Source organism: Pteropus medius, unplaced genomic scaffold (genome assembly GCF_902729225.1).
Source record: "Pteropus medius unplaced genomic scaffold, Ma_sr-lr_union100, whole genome shotgun sequence".
NCBI classification, from domain to species: Eukaryota; Metazoa; Chordata; class Mammalia; order Chiroptera; family Pteropodidae; genus Pteropus; species Pteropus medius.
This window is the reverse complement of record NW_024347791.1, coordinates 20,539,345-20,554,557: the sequence shown is the minus strand read 5'-3', so window position 1 is coordinate 20,554,557 and position 15,213 is coordinate 20,539,345.

The window sequence follows — 15,213 nt, the reverse complement described above, 5'->3', positions numbered from 1 at the left end:
AAGATAATGCTAAGAGTGATGTCAGAGGTTACTGCCTATATTTTCTTCTAGTTTTGTGATTTCAGGTCTTACATTTAAGTCTTTAATACATTTTGAGTTTGTTTTATTACATGGTATAGGAGAATGGTTATTTTATTTTTTTTAACATGTATCTGTTCTACTTAGTTTGGGTTTTGTTTGTTCTCTTTCTAGTTCCTGTAGATGTATAGTTAGGTTGTTTATTTGGGATTTTTTTCTTTCTTCAGGTAGCCCTGGATAGCTATGAACTTCCCCCTTAGAACTGTTTTTTCTGCACCCCATAGATTTTGGAGAGTTGTGTTTTCATTTGTCTCAAGTTTTTTTTTTTTTTTCCCCCTGTTGATTTCCTTTTTGATCCATTAATTGCTTAGTAGCATGTTGTTTAGTCTCTACGTATTTGTGTTTTCCCATTTTCTTCTAGTAGTTAATGTCAGTTTCACATGGGCATAGTTAGAAAAATGCTCGATATGATTTTAATCTTCTTGAATTTATTGAAATTTGTTCTGTGGCCTAAAATGTGATCAGTCTGAGAGAATGTTTCATATACACTTAAACAGAATGTGTATTCTGCAGTTTTGGGATGAAATGTTCTATAAATATTTATTGTCAAGATGTTCTAATGTGATGTTTAAGGTCATTGTTTCCTTATTGATTTTTTTTTTTTTTTTTTTTGGTCTGGATGATCTAGTCATTCATGTAAGCGGGGTATTAAAGTCCCCTGCTATTATTGTATTCCTGTAATTTTTCCTTTTATGTAGATTACTGTTTGCTTTATATATTTAGGTGCTCTTGTGTCAGGTAGGTAGACATTTATGATTATTATATTCTCTTCTTAGATTGACCCTTTTATTGTTATGTAATGCCCTCTTTTTCTCTTCCTTTTTTTTACGGTTTTTGTTTTAAAGTATATTTTGTCCGATATGAGTATTGGTACTCCAGATTTTTTTCATTTTTATTTGCATGAATTTTTGTGATCCTTCACTTTGAATCTGTGTGTGTCTTTCAACTTGAAGTGAATCTCTTGTAGGCAGCATATAAACGAGTCCTTTTTTAAAAATAAAAATTTATTCACCCACCCATACTATGTCTTTTGATTGGAGTATTTAGTCCATTTTCATTTAAAGTAATTATTGATAGGTACGTACTTATTGCCATTTTGTTAATTAATTTTTGGTTGTTTTGGTAATTCTTTTATGTTTTTTCTTCTCTTGATATCTTCCTTTGTGGTTTGCTGGTTTTCTTTAAGTGTTTTGTTTGGGTTTCTTTCGCTTTTTGTGTGTGTATTTTTTTGTAGGTTTTGGTTCGTGGTTACCATGAGGTTCATATATATCAATCTATATCTATAGTAGTCTATTGTAAGCTGATAGATATTTACATTTTGCAGGCACTACATTTATAGTTTCCTTCCACATTTTAAGTTTTTGATTCCCTACTTTAAATCTTTTGTTTTTCTATCTCCTATACATTGTAATTATAGTTAATTTTGTTTCTTTTGTATTAACCCCAATACTAGCTTTTTAATTGGCTGCTTTGTTTATTATATATTTTATTTTACCAATGAAATATTTTTCTTCCAAATATTTGTTTGTTCGTTTGTTTGTTTGTTTATGGTTATGACCTTTACTTTCTGCCTGAAGAAGACCCTTTAAATTTTTTGTAAATCTGGTTTAGTGGTGATGAATTCCTTTAGCTTTTATTTTATTTTTTATTTTAATTCTAAATGGTAATCAAGGTCGTAGTTTTTTTTGTTTTTGTTTTTGTTTTTCCGGCATTTTAAATATATCCTTTCACTTCATTATGGCCTATAAAGTTAATTCTGATAAATCAGCTGATAGCCTTATAGGGTTTCCCTTGTGTTTGACTAGTTTTTTTCCTCTTGATGTACTGAAGATTATCTCTTTACCTTTTACCCTTACAATGTATCTTAGTGTAGATCTCTTTGGCTTCATTTCATTTGGAACTGTCTCTGCTTCCTGGACTTGGATGTGTTTTCTTACCCAGGTTAGGAAAGGTTTCAGCAATTATTTCTTTAAATAAGTTTCTGCACCTTTCTCTCTTTCTTCTCCTTCTGGGATTTCTATGATACGAATGTTAGTGTGCTTAATGTTGTCCCAGAGGTCTCTAAAACTGTCCCCATTTTCTTTTTATCCCCCCTCCCCCTTTTTGCTGTTTTGATTGGGTGATTTTTACTATTCTGTCTTCAAGGTCACTAATCTGTTCTTCTGTATTATCTAATCTGCTATTGATTCCCTCATGTGTGTGCACGCGCGCGCGCGCGCTTGTGTGTGTTTCTGTTATTATATTCTTCAGCTCTGTTTGATTCTTTATTGTATTTTCTAACTCTTTGTTGACATTCTCACTGATGTCCTCTGTTTTTCTTTCAAGTTTGGTGAGCATCCTTCCTTACAATTGTTACTTTGAATTTTTTATCAAGCAAATTATTTATCTCTATTTCATTAGTTTTTTTTTTTTTTTTTTTTTTTTTTTTTTCCTCGAGCCTTCCTTTGGAACATATTATTCTGTTTCCTTTTGTTTTAGTTTTACTTTCTGCATTTGTTCCTATGATTTAAATAAAATAGCTATCTCCACTAATCTTTAAAAAGTGGTCTGTGTACAATTGACTCCTGTATAGACTGTGTGCTAAATGGTTTTGGCAAGCCAGTTGGATTTGAGATGGGAGCATTTGGCACCTGAGTCACTAGTTGGCTGTGCTGAAGCCAACCCTGTGCTTGCCCTTCATGGAGACTTGTTTGTTTGACCGGAGTGAACTCTAGGTGGGGTGGTTTGATGCACTCGTGCTGTCATGCCCTATTAGTCTAGCCAAAGTGAGCTCTGGTTGGGACAGCCTAGTGTACTCACCATAGCATCCAGTCCATCAGGTCGTTCTTGGCCAGAGTTGGCTCTGGGTGAGGCAGCCTCATGTGCACATGTTTCTGAGTCCTGTTGGTCCTTGCAGAGCAACCTCTAGTTGAGGAAGCTTGGTGCACAAGTTGCTGCAGTGTGCTAGTTGCCCTGTGTGGCCAGGAATATGCTGCAGACGTCTTGCAGATTAGTCAGAGCACTTGGATAGAAATCCCACCCACACTACCTAGGTGGAAGAGAAATGTAAACAATAGTTCTCACCATCACCTCCAGTCACCGGAGAGTTCCACAGATCCCAGAGAGCTCTTGTGGTTCCCCAACCTTCTCTATTCTCTCTCTCTCTCTCTCTCTCTCTCTCTCTCTCTCTCTCTCATTTGTTGTATGTAAGCTGTTTGATTGTCCCTCAATTATCTCTCAGCAAGAATTACTCAATAGTTGGTGTCTATTCATTGTGTTCATGAGAGGGGGTGAGTTCAGCATCTTCCCATGCCACTATCTTGGACTCAGCTCCTGAGAAAATAGCACTTTTATAATTGAAGAATATTATTTAGGTGCAAATAATTTAAAATAATTAATTGATTTTTATATTAATTTATTCAACTTATTTTTATTTGATTAAATACTTATTGATTTTCTATAATATGACAAACTGTAATAAGCAATATAGAAGTATAAAATACCAAGGGCTTTGGATCCTAGACATAGGTTTGTATCTGGGCTCTTGTAGTTTATAAAACTAAAGTTTTATAAACTTTAGTCAGGTTACATATATTCAGACTTCAGTTCCTATGGGGAAAGTAATATTGTGATGATTAAGTATATTTAGCAATAAAAAAGTTTAATAAAAAATAGCCATTATTATTATAGTCCAATTACTTATAGTCTTAATGCTTGCTTTCATGTACATAAAGAGAAAAACAGTAAGAAAATTATCATTTGTAAAATATATAGTATATCATATCTATAATATTAAAAAAATGAAAACTATATATGTATATATATGCAATTTAAGAAAGTGTGCATTCACTTAGAAGTATAAACTCTAGTTATAATTATAAACACTTTATTTAAAATAATGATAGGTATTCACTGCTATTGAAACAAATACAATGAGAAAGGGATTTAGTAACTTTTTCTTTTCCTTTTGTAGGTAATAGTCATCTTTTAAATCAGGAGATTTATGCTTAGGTTTTTACTATTTTTTTATTAGCACCCTCTTTAAAGGGCCGAGTTAATTTTCTATAAATTTGAAATTAAAACAAAATGTACTGTCTTTTGAAATCTAATATATATGACTTGACTCAAATGACGATATCAGTTTAAAGAGAGCTAAGCCACTTTGTGCTTTTTGAAACCCCTTAATTCATATCACATGTGCACCATTCTATACATATATTTTTAGAACTGGCTATTCTTGTAATCTATTATCAGGTCCATTGAATATGATATTCTATCATAGATCAGAATTTTCAGTTTTCTTACTGACTAAGGTTGGGTGGATCATTAACAATGGACAAAAATTTAATGCTACTTTGCAGTACAGACATTAAGGTATTTTTTAAGCCTACAATAAAATATTTCTGGTAAATTTATTCTTAAGCTAATTGTCTTACCATAAATTGTATATATTCGTATTTTATTCTACAGTGGAAATTATAAGAATATTTAAAAATGTAGAAGGCATACTTAGATATTGTATTCATGCAATTGGATATTTAATTAATATGTAAACACACTAAATAATGAACATCAAGTCAATATGTTCATACAAAGGTCAACATGCCCTTAGCTTCCTTAACCCCAATTTGTACATGTACATTATTTTGCTCACATGGCTCTTGAGACACGGTAGCTTCTTAATATACATTACCAAGTATGTACTTCGGAATCTTCAGATCGAATTCCTTCAAACTCTAGGTGGAAATATCCTCTGTTTGGCTTCTTAGATCCTTTAAATAGTATTATACATACCATGTAACTTTGAGCGGAAAAGAAAGAAGGCGATACTACAATTTCTTTTCTATGTGTTATATCCCTATAGATTTCCTCACTATCTTTTTTCTTTTTATCTCCAAGGCTTTTTCTCTGCTGGTCCATCACATTTGGTCTTTCTGAGGTCTCTCTTATTTCTAGTTGTTTATTGAGTAGATCTCTTTTCTTATCTCTATGCTATAATTCTGGATAAAAGCCATGTTACCTAACGTTAGGATCAGATTATCAGTTAAGAAATGTCTAACTCCATCATCCTAAGTGATGCTGCACTCTTAATTCTTACTTGCAGCTTTCGTGTACTGCAACCCAAATTAGTGTGGGTTGAACCTAAAAGTCTTCTTTTTTGTGAAAGATAACTGAGTTTTATTAGCAGGAGAATAACTTAGTATACATGTTTCTTAGTAATGTATGGTATTAAGGAAATAGGGGAAAAGAACCATAATACATTTGTTCCTGCTAATAGAAATGATTCAATCCTTGCTGAAAATTTCCCTTACTTGAAATTCTGGCATTCCATTTATGTAAGTGGCTGTTCCACTTCGAATTTCTGGTGGAATACGTTCACTTTATAATATCCAGTAAAATGTAAGGAATTATGCTGTATTACTAACTTTTAAAATGTGGCGTATATAAAACAGATGCCTGAGGTACACCAATACATCCACTGTGCATACCAGGCTGTCACCACACCTCTGGCACATCCCCTACAGGCCCTGTTTCATCTGTCATTGCTAATACATTTCATTTTTAAAAGAAATAAAACAGAGCAGACCATGCTTCTGAATACATTTTCCTGTTTAAAGGCCTCCCATTATTATTTTTAAGTAATTAACTCACAATATTGGGCAGTTTCTGGCTCAAAGAAAAGTTTTAATGGTTTTTCTAATGTTATAGTATCCCTGGTATGTAAATGATAAAAAGAAAGCCCACATTCTAGATAAACTTTTGAACAATTCCTTGAAATAAACTTACTCCTGTTAAAAAGAGCTGTCATTTCACTCTCATCTCTTGGATAGCAAGAAGTGGGAGATCTACTTTTAAATTAACTCTAGAAGGCTACATTTGTTGCACATATGGTCTATGTTTACTGACTAGGAGCATGTGCTCCACAATTGTCTGCCTCCCTTAAGCACTGAAAAATTTGTAATTCCAAGTAAGGTTTAAAATTCACAATATTCTATTTTGCTTAATAAGATTTTCACCATGAAGGCAGCCGGCCACCCAAATATTCAAATATTCAAAGGGGATAATATGAAGATGCAGCTATTATAATTACAGTTTTGTTAATATGGGATCATTTAATTTTAATCTTGAATTTTGTAAAAAAAAAATACCAGTTCATTGGAGTACTTCTGAAATGTTTTGACTTACAATTATAAAAGTTTTCACAAAGATACTTTTCACAAAGTTTATTATTTTATTAATCATTATTACTTCAGTTATTGACTTCAAAAATAAGGGTACTTACTTCTTAACTTATGTTATGAGCCCAATATAGCCCTGATACCAGAACTTCGCAAAGATACTATGAGAAAATAATAGGCCAATGTGCCTTATATATAAATATAAAAATCCTTAAAAAATTGATAAATTGGATCTAGCAATATATAAATTCAATAATATAATCTAGTGGGATTATCCCCCAAATTCCATGAAAATCAACATAATAACCTTCTTTAACAAAATTAAAGAGAAAGACCAATCATAACCTCAATTAAAGAAACATTTTTCTCTTTATAATATGAAATTTACTTAGCAAACTTAAAATAGAAATGTCTTCATTTTCATAAAAGACATATGTGATATTAAGTAATATTTTAATTCATTGGGAAATATTAAATATTTTTCCCATAGGCTAAAAAACAATGCAACAATATTTTTTGTTATTTATAATTAGGCAAGAATTAAAAATCAAGTGTTAAAAGAAGTCAAATTCTCATTTATCACAGATGTCATGATTTATACATAAAATCTAAAGAAATTTACAAATTAAATAATAAATGAGTTTAGGACATTCACAGACTACAAGGTAAATTATATATATATATTTAAACATTAAACAGTTGGAATGATTTTTAAACGCGCTTTAATAGTAGTAAGAAATATCCAATGAGTAAGAATGGACTATAATGGAAGATGAGTAAGACTTCTATATTGACATCTTCAAAACATTGTAAAAATAAATTAAATACCTAAATAAAAGCATAAATAAAACATATTCCTGGGTTGAAAAACTCTATATTAATAATATGTCTATTCTCTCTTAACTGATATGTAGATTCCATCACAGTCCTTTCCAAATTTCATTAGACTTCTTTGAGGAAATAGGCAAGATGATTTTAAAATTTATATGGAGGTGAAAATAATTTAGAATAGCAATGATCATGAAAAGAAATATGAATTCCTTTTATAAATATTTTGTACAGAGTACAATCATAAATTCTATTATCTGTATTTAAGGCTTGCTATAAAGTTACAATAATCAAGAGAGTGTGATATTGGTATATAGATAAGCAAAAACATCAATGTAACAGAATAAAGAATTCATAAACCTAAATATATTAGATCAACTGTGTTTTCATATAAGATCTTGAGAAAATTCAATGGAGAAAACACTATGTCTTTAGCAAACACTGATGGAACAACTAGATATTCATGTAGAGAAAAATGACTAATGCAATCTCTCCTAAAATTAATTTACAAATTATAGCTCTAAACATGAAAATCAGAACCATAAAACTGAAAAAAAACCCACAAAAGAATACTTTCAAAATCTTAAGTTAAATTAAGGTATTAAGGACACAAACAGCACATATGGTTAAAAAATATGATACATTGGAATTTATTAAAATTAATTTTTTTCCAATCAAAAGATGGTATTAAGGAAATGAATAAACAAGAGACAGACTGAGAAAAAAATCTAGTCACATGTAACAGACAAAGAACTTGTATCCGCAATACATAAAGAACTCCCCCAAATCAACAATAAAGAGTTGAACAGTCTCTAAAATGCTCAAAATATTTTAAAAGATATTTTAAATCAGAAGATATAAATGGGCAATAAACACTTAAGAAGATGTTCATAATTATTAGTCATCAGGAAAATACATATTAAAATCATGATGTAGTACCACTTCAAACCCAATAGAATGAAAAACAAAAATGATTGACAAAAACAATGTTGATGAGAATTCAAGTTACTCCCATACACTGCTTTTGGAAATGTAAACTTGTCAAGTACTTGGAGAACTGACAGCAAGCTTCTTATAAAATTGAATAAACAGCTACCATATACCCTAGAATTTCAACTTTTGGTATTTACTAAAAAGGGATGAAAATATATCCACCCAAAATCTTGTACAAAAAAGTTTATAGTAGCTTTATTAATAGTAGCCAAAAATTGAAATCAACTCAAATATTCATCAACAAAAGAAAAGATAAACAATTGTGGGTTAGCCATACCATCTAATATACTCTGAATTTTAAAAACAATGAACTGCTGGACACTCAACAACAGGCAAGGATCTCAAAATATTATGCAAGCAAATGAAGCCAGACACAGAAGAGTACGAAGTGATTTCATTGATCTAAATCCAGGAGAAAACTAATCTATGATCCCAATGATTGTGATAGTAACTTTCTAGGGGCTTGGTAATGTTAAACATTTCAATTGAGGTGCTAGTTTCACAGATACATGCATTTATCAAAAGTCATTGAAATAAACAATTAAGATTTATGCATTTCAATGCAAGTTAATTATATCACTATTTTAAAAAATAGCATACTCTCTAGAATACAGAAAATCTAGTTTGGAAAACTGAACTATCCAACTTTCCACAAATAAAACAGCTACAAAACATTATTTTTTTTAATATTGAATTTGTGTTTATACTATAAAAGAACACCTTAAAATGCTGTATTTCCTGCTTTTATATATTTTTATAAAAAACATTTGCTTTCTCAATTTTGTTCTTTGTAATGTATGTGCATGTAAAAGGTAAATTTGAGGAACACATAAAGGTTAACAGTCAATACTGAAAATCAGAATAACAAAGGCAAACAACCAAAAAAAACAAAACAAAACAAAACAGAAATAAACCTTCCCATTGAACCATTTGGTGAATACCTTTCCAGATATCATTCTGAATATTAGGCAGCTTAATGACTAAATTAAGATTAAAATGTATTGCATTACTTCATTAACAGTAAAACAAAGAATAAAACGATTGACTTAACCAACTACTTTCAGAAAGGAGACATGTAATTGGAGATAACTTAAAATTAATAAAAGTATTATTTAAATAGTGTTTTGTTGAGATTGTTTTATGGTTAGTGGTTCCACAGGGACTTTTGAAACTATAGTCCACAACCTCTTTCAATCTCTCTTTTCTCTTGAATTAGAGATTATCTTACTCTATGAATGTATTACTTCTATCTCTGTGGCCACTCTGTCTTAGTATCACTTTCCTACATTTACTCCTTATCTGTTGAAGTTTTTCCAGGAATTTTTCTTTGATCATTTTAGTACTCTCCCTTGGTGAAATCATCCACAACCACAGAATTAGCAATAATTCATGCACAAAATGTCTGTAAATACATAATTCAAGTCTAAATCATATCCTGAACTTGGAGACAGATTTTTAACATCCACAGGCATTTAGGATTCAATGTGTTCAAAATCAAACCAACTTTCTTCTTCCCCATATCTGCTAACCTACCTTTGCCATTGAATGGAATAAACAGATATTTTACTGTATATGACAGAAACTAAAGAATTTTCTCAATTTCTCTTTTGTATACTCTCATAACCATACACCAAGTGATTCCTATTCTGTTTCTAAATTTCTCATAAATAATCATTCCTCATTGCTATTACCACTGTAGTAGTTTGAATCTTCAAAATTTATTTTGCTTGGTCAATACACTAATAGTGTCTTTTTCTCATTAGTTTTCAGAGAGATCTTCCTGTGATAAAAATCTAGTCATTTCCTGCTTAAATCAGCTTACTAATACTCTTCCATTTCTGCGCATTTTTTCAGAGCATGCATCATTTTCTCAAGGGAACTGTCATTCGTATTTCTCTCTTATCTCTAACCTAAGGTAGGTACATTCCTCTTTAATCCTGGAGCATCTTTTCCATATCTTATTAAAGCACTTTCACTCCATATAATTTTTGGTTCTTGACTTTAACCTTGTTGATGACAGAGACTTATCCCCATCTCTTTATACTTAGCAACTAACCCTGACCTAGTAGAGTAGGAGAAAAAGAAATATTTTTGAATAAATTTCATAGATTTTAAGCATTTTCAGAATAAGCATAAATCTATTTTAATACAATAATAGGTAATTTTAGTTCTATTTATTTAATCCATTCATCATTTCGACAAATACTTAGTGGTTTTCTTGTGACCCTCAGCATGCTTAGTGTTGGGCTTTCGTGATGAATCAAGGTCTCTACTTTTAAAAAGTTTCATTCCAAAAGAGGGAATACATGTAAATAACAACAACAAAAAAATATATTGAATAGTTTTGGAACTATGATATCGGCCCTTAGTTTGGGAATGAGATGAGATTTTCGGAAAATTTCTCACCTTTGAAATCTATTTAAAATAACGAGTAGTAAGTAGCAGTGTACAGATTGTAGAGTAGACTATTTGTATCAGCTTACTAAAACTCTTCCATTTAGTAAAAGGAGCAGTTACAACAAAGTCATGCAAGTGTGAAGCATCTTGACATTTGGAGGAACTTTATAGGGCTTCAGAACAGTTAGAGTAGAGAGTAAAATGAAAAGTTCTGCAAGACATGAGTTGGCAAAGGACAACCAGAATTTGTAATCTGATATGCTAAATAGACTGCTGGGAAATAAAGAGGTAAAGGTGGAAGAAAAGAAACAAAGCTGTGAAGTGTAAGAAACAGAATGGAGAAGTAGGTAAGGCAATGCACATGCCAGAACTCTACCTGAACCCTAGGGAGATTGGAAAGACAGAGGAGGAGACATGTGGGTGGAATCGTATGGTATGCCAGACACAGAGACAGGGTAGCCAAAGAAGAATTGAAGAATAGGGTCACAACAGAGTCAACTTTAAATATTGTGCAGACTCATGATTCTGGCTGTCTTCTCTATTTTAAATATTTGCTACACTATTATCTGGACATGGTGAAATGTGTTATGTTGACAGACATGGGACTGTTTGTATTATTTTTCTAAAATGGAAATCTGTCATGGAGAATTTCATAAAAGAAAACCTACTCTAAAAAAAACAATAAATTTTATATAATCATTGGCAGTTAGCATGTGGTTTGGTTTAATTCCTGTTTTGTTTTGTTTTTTAAATAAGATTCTTTTCCCTCAGCTTTTTATTTAGAAAAATTTCAAACTGATGAGAGAATTGATAAAATGATGTAATTAACACTTACATACCTTTCATCTAAAATCATCAGTTGTTAACACTCTATAAGGTTTACTTTTTTGCATTTTCTTTTTCTATTCATATCTATATTTCATTTAGTTAAATCATTTGAAAATGAATTGCAAACTTTATGACACTTCACACCTAAACCCTTCACAGTGTACCTCCTAAGAATAAGGAACTTCCACAGGATATCCATGCCATCATCTGAATAATGGGTTACTCCTGAGTGAGTTAGTTTAGTAGTAAAATAGCTATTTGAAATTTTCACTTCCAGTTGTAGCTCTGGTCAAATTCCTCAAGTTCTTCAAGTTCTGGCCTGGTGACTTCTTAGATCTCTTTGGAGAAACATGCCCTACAAGGACTTTTCTTGATCACCCTTTGTAACAAAGTTCCCAGCCCTATCACCTCATTATGCTCTATCTCAATCACCTGCTTTTTTTCTCTTCTTACATTCACTTATATAATATATTCTTTTTTTTTTCTCTCCACTAGAATGTAAATTTTAAAAAGAAATTTCATCTTGTTCATATTTTTGCAACAGGACTAAAATGATTTAGTGCAGAACCAAGATTTAGGAATTAAGTTTCCTTCTACTTTTAAATTTCCATTTCCTTACATCCTCATCCCTTTCCAATTAAATAAACAAAACAAACAATTTTGTCTTTTTTAGTCAATTTTAAAATTAAACTTTTGATTCAGAACAGTGACATGGCCTAGATTCTTTAATAAAAATCAAAATATTTGCATATATTGATACATTATAAAGTAGTGAAAATAATTTACTTTACTTTTATTTTTAATGATTGTGTGTAAATTGAATATCACGAGACAGTCATACTACAGATGTTCTTTGTGTTGGCTAGCCATTAAATCACTGTATTTTGAATTTTCTTATATAAACATTTAGATTTTGTTTGGAACACGTTCAGGTATATAAGAGCACATGGATTCTATTTTCCAATACAGAACTATTTGGAAAATACTTCTGAAAAACCCACACCCAGAACCCTGATCACTTTCCATTTTGTAATCCCATAAAGTTTGAAGTATTTCCAAAACTTGCAATTGCTGTATGCAGCTCAGAGAATTTAAAATTAATGTTGCTTCTCAGATTTGCTTTTATAAGCACCTGAATCTGGAAATCTTTCAAAGGGCACTTATGCTTGCTGGTAACAAACATCTTGATTTAATTTAGAATATGTATCATCTAAAATGACCAACTTGTGTGATATGGTATCATCCCACATGGCAAACATGTCCACAAAAGCCTTGTTAAGCATTTAAGCAGCATTTCCATTTAGGTTGGAAAGCAGAGATAACCAGAAATTGATCACAGAATGGCTAAATGAAAATGAACCAGTTTCCCTTGCACACTATTGCTTTGACTGTTAGAGTCCTTAAAGGTAATTAAAATTTTATAATTTCATAATTTATTTGGCAGGACTTCGTATTTTGCACGGTAAGCACAAAACTTTTAATTTTATTGAAGTAAGCATTATTTTATTAGTCTTTCAAATTATCCATTTCCTTCCTCCTTCTCTCTTAATCTGTCTTTGTCTGTCTGTCTGTCTGTCTGTCTGTCTGTCTGTCTGTCTGTCTCATACAAGTACATTCATCATAACTGAAAATATTCATACTTTCTTCACCATCTTTTAGATAAGATTTGTTCTGTCCTCCAGTCCAGGATATGCCAATATGCCTTATCCATATATACTCTTTGAACTATTTATTCACATTGGCAAAGAATTTACTGTTTATAAGTCACTATGCTGGGAGCTGTTAGAATTGGTGAAATGTATCTGAAAATAAGATATAATTTCTGTTTTACAGAAGTTACTTCATATTCATACACTTTCGGATGCTTAAATTTCTGTGGAGTCCATTCAAAATATAAAGTTCAGGTATTATTTTAGACTCATTAATCTGGTTGGCTTCTCTCTTCTAAGCATGATGGCTTGCTCTACTGATATCTAGACAACATGCTCATATTAAGTATCGACTTTACTAAATAGTCCAATCTGCTTTTCTAATACTGTTGTAAGTGTGTCAGTAGCATTTATAAAGATAAATTAATAATATTAATATTAATAATACACGAATGTCTATTTAAGAAGAGGTTATTTTTTAATAACTAGAACAAATTAATCATTATTAATAAAAATAACAAAGAATTCATAGGAGTATACTTTGGTACACTGGATAATAAGGCATTGTTGAAAATATGTTTGAAGTAACAAATAAAGTTAACATTTATCACTTAAGATATGCACTTAGTGTGGCAAAGAAGTAGAGAGAAGTTGGTTTAAGGAAGATGAGAGTCTTCATTGAGAGGATACACCCAAGGGCTCATGGCTGGGCATGGCAAGTACCTGATTCCCTTTCCATCAGTTCCCAGGTTGGAAGGACCATGTCTCCAAGCTCTTGTCTTCTTAGAGAAGCAGGAATCCAACTGTCAGAAAATTAGGAGAGAGCAGGAAAGCCCCTAATGCCACTGATTGCCAGTCACTAGAGATTAGTCCAATTTGTCTTGTAAGCAGATAGGGTAATTGATTCTTGTTTTCTCTTCCTTCTGATAACTGAACCCTGATATTTCTTTTAATTGAGTAAATATTTATTCTATAGTTATAGTCAAAAACTTAAACTGCTAACGTTTGGGGGTAAATCTTTGAAAGTCATGCATATTGAGGACAATCATCAATCTTGCATATTTGATTGTGGAGAATATGAACAAAGCCTGAGAGTATCAACTGTCAAAGTAGAGGAAGAGATAGAAGCCTTAGGATTGAGAGGTTTTCCACCTCCTCCTCCTTTTCTTCTTGTGCTCAATATAACTTCTATTTCAAAAAAGGAGAAAACAGAAAATTTACTTGAAGTTCTATTGGTCATGATAACATGTACAGATAACATCTTGTCATGATACAGGTAATATTTTAATGGATAAGACTTATTTTAATGGAAGGTAACATCCAGATGATACTTTAATTCATATATTGTAGTAACATTGTTAACATTTTTTTAAATGCTATTTTCTAGGAAAAAGAGATATTGAGAGAAAGATACCACTTTTGCCCTTAAAAGACCAGAAATCTATAGAATTTAGATCTATGCTATGAAAGAGGTGCCATCAAAAATCCACAAGGATAGAGAAAAGGGAGAAATTAATTGTGAAACTGATTTGAGTCTGAACTAGTCTTGACTCTGGATACAAGATTTTAGGTTACCTCTCCGATCCTCACAGTAATGAAAAAAGAAGATGCCTGCCTGTTCTCTTTTGATTAGTACAATGAATCTAATGAGATGGAATATGTGAAATTGTATTTGTCACATATAAAAATTAATGTAAATTTGAATTCATTTACCGATCGAGGGTAGATTTTTAAAAACACATTTCTGTGAAAATTAGACTTATTTCAAGTGGCATTTATGTTGTTAAGATTTTATGAATTGTTTTAAAAGAATTCTGATTGCCTTATTGTGGGCCTTGACACTGTTCAGAAAAGAATCCTGTAAGTAAGCAAACTTGTTTTTTAAAATTCAGATATAATTTATATGTTTTCAAATCACTTATAATTTGAGAACTATATTTTCTGCATACTGCCTAATTTTTGCACAGATTTAGCCCTAAATTCCTAAATAACTTTTACAAATAATCTAAAATAGGAAAAAAGAAATAATATAATCACATTCTGTCCTAACAATATTTGCAGCATAACAAAAAGTAGGCTTGTTTTATCAGAGAATGTTGACTTTAAAGTTTTGTGACTAAATAAAGGTAGTTTATAAATGAGAGTATTAGATAAAGTCTCTGAAACACTCTTCAACTTCAGGAACTCAATTGAATTATTCCAGCACTACAATTGAATAATGCGTAAAATTTGTGAAACTCAAATCAGTTTCACAATTAATGCGTAACCTCAAGAATTTTTTC